Source organism: Chanodichthys erythropterus, chromosome 10 (genome assembly GCF_024489055.1).
Source record: "Chanodichthys erythropterus isolate Z2021 chromosome 10, ASM2448905v1, whole genome shotgun sequence".
In the NCBI taxonomy this organism is placed as follows: domain Eukaryota; kingdom Metazoa; phylum Chordata; class Actinopteri; order Cypriniformes; family Xenocyprididae; genus Chanodichthys; species Chanodichthys erythropterus.
Genome location: NC_090230.1, coordinates 28730001 through 28745005, shown reverse-complemented (window position 1 = coordinate 28745005; position 15005 = coordinate 28730001). Strand labels below are relative to the sequence as shown.

Genomic DNA, 15005 nt, shown 5'->3' with positions numbered 1-15005 from the left:
GGGTTAGGGTTACGATTAGGGTTAAGGTTAGACATTGTGCCTAAATAAATGGTCCATGATGACATTTTAATTCTGATGTAGTTGGATTGATAAAAAATATTAGGAAAATAAGATCAAAAAAGATCATGGTTTGTTGTTGTTATAGTATCATAGTCTCACACTGAAAGATCTGTTTAAGGCCACCATGTATAATAAAAGCTTTGGGTCCAATTCCATATTTTGGTCACTCACATGACCTGTAGTTGGACTTTTTGGAGTCTCTGTGCCTTCACAGTAGCTGTAACGGTTTAGTGTACATCCATATTACTTTGTGTTAATTTAGCTGGCTTTATATGAGCCTACAAACTAGTAACTCAGTAAGCCCTGCTGCATATACTTTTGAATTTTTATTCAATTTGAAATTTAAACACAGCACTAGTAATAATACAATGGAACTTTTCTAAAAGTACTGTTTTAAAATGTATGTGCATTGTTACATTTTTCTTTTAACAGAGGAATTGTAGTATGTTAATTAATTTACAGAGAACTGTAGTAATAAACGGCAATTTAAACATGAACTGTTTAATTGTTCATATTAAATGTAGTATTAGTGAATAATGCGAGACACTGAGCTACCTTTAAACACAAACTCTGAGCTGCCCTTCAATCCCAAACGTGTTAATTGATCGCCCCGCCCCCTGCCCTCGACCTGCACTCGACCTGCACTCTTGTTAAGATGACGGAGGAGAGTGGCAGCGGCCTGGAGCGGTTCAAGAGAAGACTGGAGCGACTACGAGCTCATCATAATCGATGCGCAGCCTTTACAGAGCGGGTGAGGTTTTATGATCTTTAATATCTGTAGTATTCTCTGTTTTTGTAACTTTGATGTTAAGGAGTGGGGGGGGCGAAGGGTTATTAGAGAGAGTGCTGGTGGGGAGCGCCGAACATTTGCGCATACATTTATATAATTATATATACTCTTACAAATGTTTAAGATGTTGTGGTCTCTGACTTTTTTATTTTTCTGTTAATTAAGTACTGTTAATGAGTGCAGGTACTGTTAATGAGCTCAGGCCTCTTGAGTGAGTGTGTGGGGGATGGGAGGGCAGGGGAGAGTGGGGGAGGGGGAGATCAGCGCGCTGTACTTTCCATACAGATGAGCTGGAGTAAGTTAAGAACAAATACATAATTACTGACGACTGAACTGCAATAACAAATACAAGTCAGAGAAAAGCCTTTGGATCTGTGTAACAACTTCACTATGAGCATATTATACACTTTCAATTTTACAGAATAAATATGTTTGTAATTTTTAATGTAGTATATTAGTGTATACTGAGGTTTTATTGTCATATAAATAAATACTAAAACATTACTGTCTAGTATTACTGTATAGCCTGTGACTGGAATTATTTAATTTAAACTAATATATAATTTTTCAATCTTTGTTGTCTAGGTAATGATGGAAGGAAAGTCAACACAGGTATGTGTATTTACAAATGTACTTGTTAGTAACAAATTTAATTAAGGAAACAAATTTCAAATGATACAACACAAACTTATAAGATTCCAAAGATGTCCAGATCTGTAATGACCATTATATGTTATAGAACATTACAGAACAATTGTGATTTGATTAAACCAGTATGAATCTTCGTAATAAGTTGTTAATCTGAATTATTGCTGCTAGATCACAATTTATGACTGTTAGGCAGCTTCAGTATAGCAGATGTAGATCTATACTAATCTATACTAAATTTAAGATGTCTGCTTGAGTTCTGGGCAGGTCTAACATTATTTTGTAGTTTCGTCATGTGACCACACACATTTATTTCCTGGTACTGCCATCTTAACACAATGATGACGTTAAAGCTCAGAAATGACAGTTAAGTTTTCAAAGTAAATTTTTGAATAGCTCATACATTTTTTGCACACATCATCATGAAAGGGTTATCTATACATAAATATTAAAATTATATTAATACATGGTTTATTCAGTTTTCAGACTGCAGATAAATGAAGACGCAATTGTGACCGGTGGTATAACACAGGGAGTCTATGTCCCCTATATAGGGATGGGAATCGAGAACCGGTTCTTCTTAAGAACCGGTGCCAAGTGAATCGATTCCTTTGAACCGTTAGCATGCCGGCTTAACAATTCCGCTTATCGGTTCCTCTCGTTGCTAACGTGTCATGACGTCACACACACGCTGCGTCCTGTTAGCTCCGCTGGTGCTTAACTCGCTGGTGGTGTCGTTGTGTAGTAGTGTATCAAACACGCGACAGTCCTGCAAATGAATTTCGAGGCAGAAGCGATCTAAAGTTTGGTTACATTTTACGCGAAAAGACGACAATACAGTCACTTGCAACACTTGTAAAAGTTCCATTTCGTCAAAGGGGGGAACTACCTCCAATATGCAGAAACATTTGGCCACACAGCATGCAATTCATTTGCAGGACTGTCGCGTGTTTGATACACTACTACACAACGACACCACCAGCGAGTTAAGCACCAGCGGAGCTAACAGGACGCCATCTGTTATTAATGCCGAAGGTAATGTGTTAATGTTAATGTGAGCGCTATTTCATTGTGTAAACTTTTACTATACGGATAATCTCCATTGTCAGTTTTATTTATTTATTTATTTTTGTCTGGACCAATGAATGTGATATACTGTGAATGTGAATACTGGTTGAGAAACAAGGCTATATGTCCCTGGAATTTACTTGAAGAAGTAGCTCACCTAATTTTAGGTTTGTTCTGAGGTTGCTACACATAATGTGCGTATACTCTGTTCTGTGTCTTCTGATCAGATATTAAAGCGAGTTAATACAAACAAACAAATTTGTACTTATTACCTCACCCAATGAGAATCGATAAGAGAATCGTTAAGGAATCGGATCGATAAGCAACATCGATAATGGAATCGGAATCGTTAAATTCTTATCAATTCCCATCCCTACCCCTATATGTTATTCTCATATACCATATTCACTATCTGTCTGACTATCTTGTCTGTTTGACTATCTGTCTATCTGACTGTTTGTTTGTCTGTCTATCTGACTATCTTGTCTGTTTGTCTGACTGACTGTCTGTCTGTCTGTTTGTTTGACTATCTGTCTATTTGTCTGTCTGTTTGTTTGTCTGACTGTCTATCTGACTTTGTTTGTCTGACTATCTGTCTGACTGTCTGTGTGTTTTTGTCTGACTGTCTGTCTGACTGTGTGTTTGTTTGTCTGACAATCTGTCTGTCTGTTTGACTATCTGTCTATCTGACTGTTTGTGTGTTTGTTTGTTTGTCTGACTCTGTCTGTGTTTGTTTGTTTGACTGTCTGTCTGACTGTCTGTGTGTGTCTGACAATCTGTCTGTTTGTCTGTTTGTTTGACTATCTGTCTGACTGTCTGTGTGTTTGTTTCTCTGTCTGTCTATCTGACTGTTTGTTTGACTATCTGTCTATCTGTCTGTTTGTCTGTTTGACTATCTGTCTATCTGTCTGTTTGTTTGTCTGTCTGTCTGACTATCTTGTCTGTTTGTCTGACTGACTGTCTGTCTGTCTGTCTGTTTGTTTGACTATCTGTCTATTTGTCTGTCTGTTTGTTTGTCTGACTATCTGTCTGACTGTCTGTGTGTTTTTGTCTGACTGTCTGTCTGTCTGTTTGACTATCTGTCTGTTTGTCTGACTATCTGTCTATCTGACTGTTTGTTTGTCTGTATCTGACTGACTGACTATCTGTCTGTTTGTCTGTCTGTCTGACTATCTGTCTGACTATCTTGTCTGTTTGTTTGACTATCTGTCTATCTGACTGTTTGTTTGTCTGTCTATCTGACTATCTGTGACTATCTTGTCTGTCTGACTGTCTGTCTGTCTGTCTGTCTGTTTGACTATCTGTCTGACTATTTGTCTGTCTGTTTGTCTGACTGTCTATCTGACTTTGTCTGACTATCTGTCTGACTGTCTGTGTGTTTTTGTCTGACTGTCTGTCTGACTGTGTGTTTGTTTGTCTGACAATCTGTCTATCTGACTGTTTGTTTGTCTGTCTATCTGACTGACTGACTGACTATCTGTCTGTTTGTTTGTCTGTCTGTCTGTCTGACTATCTGTCTGACTATCTTGTCTGTTTGTCTGACTGTCTGTCTGTCTGTCTGTCTGTCTGTTTGTTTGACTATCTGTCTGACTATCTTGTCTGTTTGTCTGACTGACTGTCTGTCTGTCTGTCTGTCTGTTTGTTTGACTATCTGTCTGACTATTTGTCTGTCTGTTTGTTTGTCTGACTGTCTATCTGACTTTGTCTGACTATCTGTCTGACTGTCTGTGTGTTTTTGTCTGACTGTCTGTCTGACTGTGTGTTTGTTTGTCTGACAATCTGTCTATCTGACTGTTTGTTTGTCTGTCTATCTGACTGACTGACTATCTGTCTGTTTGTCTGTCTGTCTGACTATCTGTCTGACTATCTTGTCTGTTTGTTTGACTATCTGTCTATCTGACTGTTTGTTTGTCTGTCTATCTGACTGACTGACTGACTGACTATCTGTCTGTTTGTTTGTCTGTCTGTCTGTCTGACTATCTTGTCTGTTTGTCTGACTGTCTGTCTGTCTGTCTGTTTGTTTGACTATCTGTCTGACTATTTGTCTGTCTGTTTGTTTGTCTGACTGTCTATCTGACTTTGTTTGTCTGACTATCTGTCTGACTGTCTGTGTGTTTTTGTCTGACTGTCTGTCTGACAATCTGTCTGTCTGTTTGACTATCTGTCTGTTTGTCTGACTATCTGTCTATCTGACTGTTTGTTTGTCTGTCTATCTGACTGACTGACTATCTGTCTGTTTGTCTGTCTGTCTGACTATCTGTCTGACTATCTTGTCTGTTTGTTTGACTATCTGTCTATCTGACTGTTTGTTTGTCTGTCTATCTGACTATCTGTGACTATCTTGTCTGTCTGTCTGACTGTCTGTCTGTCTGTTTGACTATCTGTCTGACTATTTGTCTGTCTGTTTGTTTGTCTGACTGTCTATCTGACTTTGTTTGTCTGACTATCTGTCTGACTGTCTGTGTGTTTTTGTCTGACTGTCTGTCTGACTGTGTGTTTGTTTGTCTGACAATCTGTCTGTCTGTTTGACTATCTGTCTATCTGACTGTTTGTGTGTTTGTTTGTTTGTCTGACTCTGTCTGTGTTTGTTTGTTTGACTGTCTGTCTGACTGTCTGTGTGTGTCTGACAATCTGTCTGTTTGTCTGACTATCTGTCTGACTGTCTGTGTGTTTGTTTCTCTGTCTGTCTATCTGACTGTTTGTTTGACTATCTGTCTATCTGTCTGTTTGTTTGTCTGACTATCTGTCTATCTGTTTGTTTGTCTGACTATCTGTCTATCTGTCTGTTTGTTTGTCTGACTATCTGTCTATCTGTCTGTTTGTTTGTCTGACTATCTGTCTATCTGACTGTTTGTTTGTCTGACTATCTGTCTATCTGTTTGTTTGTCTGACTATCTGTCTATCTGTCTGTTTGTTTGTCTGACTATCTGTCTATCTGTCTGTTTGTTTGTCTGACTATCTGTCTATCTGACTGTTTGTTTGTCTGACTATCTGTCTATCTGTTTGTTTGTCTGACTATCTGTCTATCTGTCTGTTTGTTTGTCTGACTATCTGTCTATCTGTCTGTTTGTTTGTCTGACTATCTGTCTATCTGACTGTTTGTTTGTCTGACTATCTGTCTGATTGTCTGTCTCTCTGACTGTTTGTCTGTCTGACTATCTGTCTGACTGTCTGTGTGTTTGTTTGTCTGACTATCTGTCTATCTGACTGTTTATCTGTCTGTCTGTCTGACTATCTGTCTGACTGTCTGTGTGTTTGTTTGTCTGACTATCTGGCCTTTTTGAAACTGAGCCAATGTTTACTTGGAATGTTAATGGAATAAAACACTAATTTCATCTATTTAACCCAATATTTTAACTAATTGCTTGAGGTTTGTCATTTTGTAAATGCATTGACACCATAGACCTAGACTCCCTGTGTTCTAACACCGGTCACTTTTGTGACCGGACTTAAAACCCACTTTTTCTTGGACTTTTCAATATTTTTTTTTACATAATTGACATTGATTGTTTAATATCCTTACAAATACCATACAAATTCATATGTCATCTCTGGGAAAAATTTGGGATTAAATGGGTTAATAAACACCTTCTGAAGACAATCCGTGGGTTTTTGTAAGAAAAACATCCATATTTAAGACTAAATATCGAGCTTCCGCATGACTGCCTTACATATTTAACTTCAAGATGAAGCATAAATGATGCAACATATGATGTTGGACGTAGTTCAAGCTTTTTAAACTGCACAAGGTGTTACAATTATCTGTAAGTTAAATATGTAAGGCAGTCTAGTGAAAGCTCGATATTTGACTTTATAACGTTTTTAATATGGATGTTTTTCTTAAAACATGGATTGTCTTCATACTGCCTTTATTAACCCCTCCAAAGCTGTGTGGGGGACGTTTATGATGGATGGATGCATTTTTTTGATCTTCAAACTGGTGGTAACTGTTCAATGCCACTACAAAGGTTAGAAGAGCCATATTTTTTATAATATTTTTAAATTATTTAAGAAGAAAGTCATATACACCTCGGATGGCTTGAGGGAGAGGAAATAATGAAACAATTTTAATTTGAATGTGAACCAATCCTTTATCTCACATTAGTGCACCCATATTGTAGGTCTAAAGGTTAAGGGTTAGTATTTGTCCATTCAAGTGCAAAAAGATGCAGAAGGATCTCGTTTTAGTATCATGCTCTATTAAATTTTGAGAGGCAGCTTTCTGTGCATGCAGTGTTGCGAAAGTTTCTTTAAAAGTAACTAATTACTAGGGCTGGACCAGAATATTCGATTATTCGTGTGGTAGGTTGGTATTCAATTTTCAAATTTGGGATTCGAATATTTTTTTGTTGTTGTTTTTTTTTGTGTATCTGGCTTGTATATGTTTACACTATAGAATCTGGTGAAATACAAAACACTTTTTTACAATTATCCTATATCTGTTTGAAATGGAGCAAGGCACTGAGACCTTGAGAGGGAAGAACCTTAACATGCTTCATCCTTCAGTATGTGGTATGTATGCGCTCTGGTTTATTTTAAATGCAATTGTATTGTGTAGTCTTACATCTTTATATTTTAAGTAGTAACTTAAAAAACTGGGGTCATTTTTAAGAGAAAACCATTAATTTATTTGGCGGAATAATCTTAAACGGCTAAACATTAACACTTATTTAGGTGACCATAGTCACAAAGTACACCAGCAGTTAACTCACTGCTTTTATGTGAACACAAGTGAGGAGTGTGTACTTTTAGTGATTACGCTGATATATGCAGTTCTTGTTTAAAAAAATATAGCTCTTTTAATCAAAAGTATGTTCGTATGACTTTTCAAGACAACCAAGCAGTAATATTTGATTGTTTTTAATTACTTACAGGTGACAGTCCCACATCAACTTCTGTTTCACAGAGAAAAACAAAAAAAGGAGTCAAGAGAGGAAGAGAGGTCGATGAGGGTAAGCTTTAAATTTTAACATTTCAGATTTGTCTATATAGAGAGTTGTAAACTTTGTGTTTAAAGCCCCTCCCAGAAAAAGGAGTTCTAGAATGATTTAGAGAATTTAAGAATCAATTCTAATTTTAGTTTTTAACGGCAGAACATCCGTATTCTGCTTGCTTACAGTTCCTCTCACAAACACAATAATCAAACCTTTCATTAGGTGATCTTTCAAAAAGTTTGGAAAAATAAAAGTGAAAGGCAATGACATTCGTGGTCAGAGGCTGCTTTTAATTTTAAGTACTTGTGCATGCTTTGCGACTGTGTGCAACTTCGTGGTATAATTCATCAACGGGAATGACGGCTACATCCCTATAGTGTTTGCGTGTGTCTTGACGGTCACAGATTAAGGCGCAATAAGCTTGTGGAGCGAACTTGTCAGTCATTTTAATGGATGACAGAGGAAACTGACTAATAAGAGAACAGTTGTAAATGCATGTGACTTGAATAAACACATTTTGGTACGCTTTAAAATATTGGCTTGTGAAAGTGAACTAAACCAAAAAGAGTTAAGTCCCAGTTTCAGAACTATGGCATTTTCACACCGGTAGAGTGATTGCATTAAGTCGGTAAACTAATAAATAAAAAAAATAGATAAATTATTGTTCTGGAATTGTATAGTGACTTTAAAAATCCCAGTAAACCCTCCCAGATAGCAAAATACAATCGGGCCAGTTCTGGTTAGATTCTCGCCTGCTGGAGACTAACCACTCGGCCCGCTTCCTTCTGCTGCACTCGGACCAGATGCCTGGTGTACTCACTGCCCGATTCCGGCCCGAGTCAATCGGGCCAGACGCGGCAACCGTTACCATGCCAAAGCTGCCGGAACCAAGCCGGTATCGGGCCGTCGCAAATGCGCACAGCGCGCCAGAAACGGCCCAGCCCCGTTTATATATCTAACATAGTGTTCATACATTTTTCATTTAAATTTGATATCCAGCCAAAACGCTTACTTGCATTTTAATTATATAAATTAAAATACATAAATAACATTACTTAAATCTATACAAACATCACATTATTATGAAAGCAATTATATGTCCCTTTGTAAAGAACTCACGTGATCTGGTTGGCATGAAAACATTTTATTTACAAAACAATTACAAAACTATATTACATCAAATAACAGCAGTTGTTATACAATTATTGTAAATATTTACCACATTTTGAAAAATTATACACTGGTATTTACTAGGGCTGCCCTCGACTAAAGATTTTTCAAGTCGTTCATTTAAGCTATTAGTCGACTAATCGCACATTTATATTAATAAGCCATAAATCATAATAATGAGCCTTTAATCTAATATATACATAGCCTAATCAGCGCTCAAACGCATGCATAAAGCTAGCCTCAGCGCACCGGCAAATGTAACGATTATGAATGTGTCGTGAAAAAAACAGCAAGGAGACTGTCTAAACATTTCAATCATTGATAATGTTTTCTGTGTTTTCGGCTGCAGAGATTAAGTCAACAATGCTGACTCATCATCGCATATATGCAAGTTTCATATGGATTACATAATCTGAGAATATTTATTTTCTATTTGAATTGAAGACATTCCAAGCTTTATATAGCTGTATTCCAAATAATAGCGCACATTTATATAGGACTAGGCTAACATTAGAGCTAGTGGACTTGTAAAGTTGCTACTACTTACATGTTTCAAGTAATAAGCCATATTTGAGGTCGATGAATGATAGACGAATGTCTGGATTTCCCGCCGTTAACGATCTGTCCCTCACCGACTGCGTTGCGTGACTTCGCTACTTCCTGTGGAGTTTTTTTTTTCTGCGACTAACCAACTAATAAAATCTTGGTCGACCAAGCCTCTTCAAGTCTCTTCTAATGGTTAGTCCACTATTAGGGGGCAGCCCTAGTATTTACTTATACACAGAGTGTAAAATTGAATAAGTATAGACAAACTTAATGTTTTAAATACATTGGTAAATGGAAAAAGTTTTGCTGTTGTACTTAGCAAAATAATGAGCTGAATAACTTAGCTGAACTCTGCAGGCAAGAAGATCTCCAGGAACAGGATCAGGCACCTCTGCAGGACATTACATAAAAAAACTAACTCAAAAGACAAAAAACAACAAAAACTAAATAAATAAAATAAACCTCCAGCTGTACAATTGAAGATTTTTTTTGAAGATTAGTCTTTTATTATAAAACTTTAGATCATCTTCTATCACAACTGCAGTGCTTGAAGGACTTGTGCTTTCGTTGACCACAATGACAGAATCAGTGATGTCTGGCTCTCCCAACGCCTCCTGAAATAAGCATAGAGGGTCCAACTGTAAGTTTCACTCAGTAGACTAAAAGTAGAACGTTACATTCACCGATACTAGCAATTCTGTTAATGCACTGAATACTTACATGTCAAGTCTTGAAGAATTGTGGGTCCTCCTCACACAGGTACACTGAGGAGCACGGAGGGCTACGATGTGTTTCATGTTGATATCATGCACGCCCTTCAGAGTCAAGCCAAAATTAACATGTTAAACAAGCAAGCCAACTTTATTTTATATACAGTGAAGACAGTGATGGAGGTAGTAAGTGTTGACACATTTCAACTCACCTGAAGATCATAAACGTTTAAAATGTCACGCAGAGTCTCTGAAATCTTGACGCGTGCCGTTTCAGTGATATGGTGTAACTTTGTACAAACCTAGAAAACCAAAACCACACAAGTGTATAACCAACAGTGGATGCAGAAAAGAGAAAGTCAGGTCTGTGCCCAGTTATCTGAGGAGACATCACGCAACTTACATGTCAACTCAACTGAAGTTACCTTCAGTGTTGAAGCTCACTCTTCAGAAGCATCCAGTTCAGCCTGCAAGTAAAGAAAGATTGTAAAGGTTTACTAATCATAGATAAAGCTACTTCTAGTTTATTCACATGAATGTAGGAATAAAATCACATTTCTCAGGTCAGTGTGCTTAACAAAAAGCAGCAACACATGTTGCCCATACCTTTTCTTCATGAAGATATCCTTACAAAAATCAAATAAGAAAAAAACAAAACAAAAAAATGTTTTGCTTTACTTACATAAGTTGGCTCCAGACGCTTGTGAAGATCTGCTACGCTTAAAGGATTCTTCAGGTAACGTCAATTAGAGCAATGATGTGACGTGGATGACAGCAGTTTACATCGCTCAGTAAACTTAGAAATAATCATTAAAGTAGCGGCATTTACTCAGGTTTACATTCAACCTGTAAAGAGCAAATAGTATACATGTATCTGTTAATAAAAGTAACATGGTCTAACTGAATGTGCCAAACTTTACTTTAACTTACCAGCTTTCTCATTGGCTCTAACATCTTGCTAGTTGCAACATCTTGCCATGGACATGGTGTCCATGGTGTTATTTACTGCTCAGTGTCTGAGGATTCAAATCTGCAATTTCTTCAGCGATGATAACACTTCTCTTCATTACTACAAAACAGAGAAATATTAAAAGCAATTTATGGGATGTTATGAGAAGTAATCACTAATTTCTGTGCGTCTTAACATGCTGAGTGAAGAAGCAACTAGTTTAGCATCTGAAGATGATCTCAGACATACTAATGCATAGGATTGCAGCACATTCTCATCATAACAAAAAACAAAATCAGTGAAACTAGCTTATGTAACTAGCTTTTGTATTTAGTTAATTGAGGTTATTTGAAAACAATGATCTTCTATGATAGTAAACAAATCCTCTTCACTCACCTTCTTGAAGAAACATGGAGTAAAAGAACTGTTGCTTATTACAATTGCATTTATATAAATCTATTAGCGTGGAAACTAAAAACAAACAGACAAACCTGCTCTTTCTCGTGAATGCAGGACCGTCATCATCCTCTTCCTCAGCTCTTTGTTTGCAGATCGGAGTGTTGCTCATCTAAGTGTAATGCAGCATAAAAACTCGAGATCCACATATCAATGCTTAGATCAAAGATAGAAAAGATTTCGTCCATTTATTAGCTGTAGTGGCATATCGAACGTTTTCAGACAAGCCAAACAAGCCGCGTTCGCAGCAACCACGTGAAGTTAACTTTAGAAAGTTCCTTTATAAGCCTCTGCTAAGTAAAAATACTACAAATGTAAACGTGCGTCGATGCTTACAAGAGCTGTTTTCTCTACATGACTCCATACATTAATATCTCTTGGTAAATAATCCATTGTTTTGCTTGCGTCCGCTTCAAACCGCACAAACATGGCGGATTCACCCACTAGCACAGGTACGAGACCCCTCCCCTGCCACGCACGTGAACATGAATGAATCACCTGAGCGCGCAGTGAAGCGTGTTTAAAATACATGAAAGCGTATAAAATAATGAATTGCTACATTACTTATAAATGGATTTGATATTATACATATTAGAGAATGTTCTTTCTTATATGGCACTTTTATTATATTAGGTTTTACCGCAGATATGTTGTTATTGACAAATTCGCAACATTAAACGTGTAATGTTAGTTAATTCATATCAGATACTACCAGGAAGTCAATTTTAAGACAATTTTAATTTTTGCTTTTGTAACCATCTGTGATTGAACATAAGCCGAGTCATGGCCAGAAGTGGCACAGATCTCTATAGCCAGAGTTGGGCCAGTTACAGTGAACAGGAATCGGCCCAGTGCTTTACAGCCTTGACAAATATACATGTCCCAGAGCGAGCTGCGGGCCACAATCGGCCCGGTTAACACACGCCGATTCTGAGCCGCAGGTGCCGCGGGGCAGCCGAGCTTGGGCCGATTACTACATGCTATCTGGGCTAGTAACTAGTATTTTTAATGAAATGATAATAAAAATGATCATTTCTACAGAGCTTCAAAGCTCAAAATATGGTATTCGGACCACCCCTACTTTTAGCAAGGCACCATACAGTATGGTTTTTATACTCACAGCATTAGTTAAAAGAAGAGCCTGACTTAGGCTCTTTAGGCAATGTTAGATACAGAAAAGCAGTGCAACAAATTTAATGCAAACAAGGGGTTGAGTTAGATCACTGACAAGCTACGCAACATTGTGTTCATTATCGCAGATGAATCGCCTTCGATAATGAACGCGATATTGCGTGGCTTGTCAGTGATCTACGGTTCTGTCTATTAAATGCCACTCCATTTGAAAGCAGGTGACGGCGATTTAGCGGTAATCGGGGAACCGGCTTTACTGACGAAATGCGCGTGACAGTCGTGTGCGATGTATCGCCCAGCCCTAGGTTGAGTAGTAGCTGATTTACAGCCCGTCGCTATTTTTTTTTTCATAGCTTTGTCCACAAGGCATATGTGTGCATGTAATGTTCATCAAATTACTGAACGAGTGAATCTAGCAGTCCATCAAAAGATGTTAAGTGTTCACACATTTGTGGTTGTTTAATCTCGGATCATCTTTAAAAAATGCAGCTTTACTTCGAGACCTGGTCATGATTTCAGAAGGTCTTTTTACACTGCAGAAGACCTGATAAAACGTTTTTGTTTTTCAGACGGGTTTTCAGACCTCTTTTCCCCCAAGAAAAAGCCTGCCCAAAGCAGCGAGGACGGAGACTCAGATGTGGATGGTGAGTTGAATAGTGTTTTACATCAAGCCAAATAATCCTTTTTTAGAAAACCTGCCTTTGGTTATAGAACCCTAATAAATCAGCCATTCACTAATGAAAGATGTGTTAAAGTCAAATTGGTCTTTTAATATTACGTTGCATGAAGTATAAAGCAGAGAAACGTGTAACATTAAAGGATAAGGATTTGTAATACACCCTTCAGTGCAGATGAATGTTGAAGATCCAACAACACCCGAGGATTCACTAAGTAACAGGTGCAAATGCTTTTCTGTTGCAGATCAGAGCCGGAGAGCAAGCCAGGCCAACAGGCCCTCTCCGAAGAGAAAAAAAAGAGGAAACCCAACAACCAAATCGAAGGGTATGTTCGTTTAAAGTGTTTGCTGCGCTCCGTTACTGTCTACCAGAGCCAAATATATGCATGACTGAGCACAAAACAGTGGACGATAGTTGATCCTTAAGGAACACTCCACTTTTTTTTTTTCTTTCTTTTTTTTAACAATAGGCTCATTTTCCATCTCTCCTGGAGTTAAACATTTGTGAATCAAATCCATTCAGCTGATCTTCGGATCTGAAGGTACCACTGTTAGCATAGCTTAGCATAGAATCGGATTGAATCGTTTTCAATAGGAAAAATATAGAAACTCATTTTTGAGTGAGATGCTACTGGTCTAATCCGATTCAATCCGATTCTATGCTAAGCTATGCTAACAGTGGTACCCCCAGATCGAGATCGGCTGAATGGATTTGGTTCACAAATGTTTAACTCCAGGAGAGATGGAAAATGAGCCTATTGTTAAAAAAGTGTTCCTTTTAAAGGGTTAGTTCATCAAAAAAAAAATCTCACCCTTGTGGTGTTATAAACACATAAGACTTTCGTTTATCTTCAGAACACAAATTACCATCTTTCTGATGAAACCCAAGAGCTTTCTGACATTTGAATGTCCCTCTAAAACCCACTGTCACCCTCACATGGAAGACACCTGTTGAAGTGCTCAAGAAAATGCTCTATTAACCTCATCTTTAAACATCTCTTGAGAAGAGGAATTCATTTGCAGCATCTTTGATAAGTTAGATATTTTTCTAATTATATGGAGAAAGTTAAAAAGGAGGGGGATACCTGCTGTCATTACTCAGCAACAGAGCTGCAATTAGTTATTTTGATATTTGATAAAACTAATGATATATGGGACAATTATTTGACTATTCAGTAAGGGACTAATAATGCTAATCTCATGATTCGCTACAGTATACAACACTGAACTCATGATTCACAATGCAGTTCTTGATTCTTTGAAGACTAAGCAGGGTTCCCACGCACCTTGAAAGTACACATGAATTCAAGGCCTGGAAAGTACTTGAAAACAAATACTGGTCCTTGAAAGTGCTTGAAGTAAATTTGAAATAAATTTTGTGAAAATTATAGCATGCCCAACTTAGTAGTATATTTGCTTTGGAATATTATTTTACAATCAGTTTCCGAGTGTTTTCCATTGCAGTACTTCCCCTTGCTTGTGATTAGGCGGGGTTTGGACATTTGAGCTGTGACACTTGCTGTGTCTGAAATTAACATTCTTATAGGGATGTGCAATTTTGATCGTGGACGATTAAAAGGTCTCCACGATCTGCTTTTGAAGAAATAACGTTGTATCGTGCTATAGTGCTTTCTGTCAGTTGCAGTCCTCCGTCTCAACATACTGTGTTGCACAAAGCGACATACATTCACATCACATTAAAACAGCGGTAGAGTTATACTCACAGGACACTGCAGTTATTCACAATCACAAAAGTTTATTATTTGCATGGGTTTTAAAGCCTTGCCGATTAAACATTTTATCTGCGTGCTGGATAGTTCACCCAAAAATGAAAATTCTGTCGTCATTTACTCACCTTCAAGTAGTT

The 15005-nt window shown here is 37.6% G+C and overlaps 1 long non-coding RNA gene across 1 annotated transcript; it reads right to left on the bottom strand.

Annotated features, from left to right (window-relative positions):
• Positions 1 to 9730: 9730 nt before the first annotated feature.
• LOC137029329 (uncharacterized) lies at positions 9731 to 11374 on the bottom strand. The gene is made up of 6 exons (XR_010896283.1): positions 10857 to 11374; positions 10609 to 10772; positions 10330 to 10393; positions 10139 to 10228; positions 9937 to 10031; positions 9731 to 9830 (listed from the first exon to the last, which is right to left on the bottom strand). It is a non-coding gene; the product is annotated as an uncharacterized lncRNA (long non-coding RNA).
• Between the last annotated feature and the right edge of the window lie 3631 nt (positions 11375 to 15005).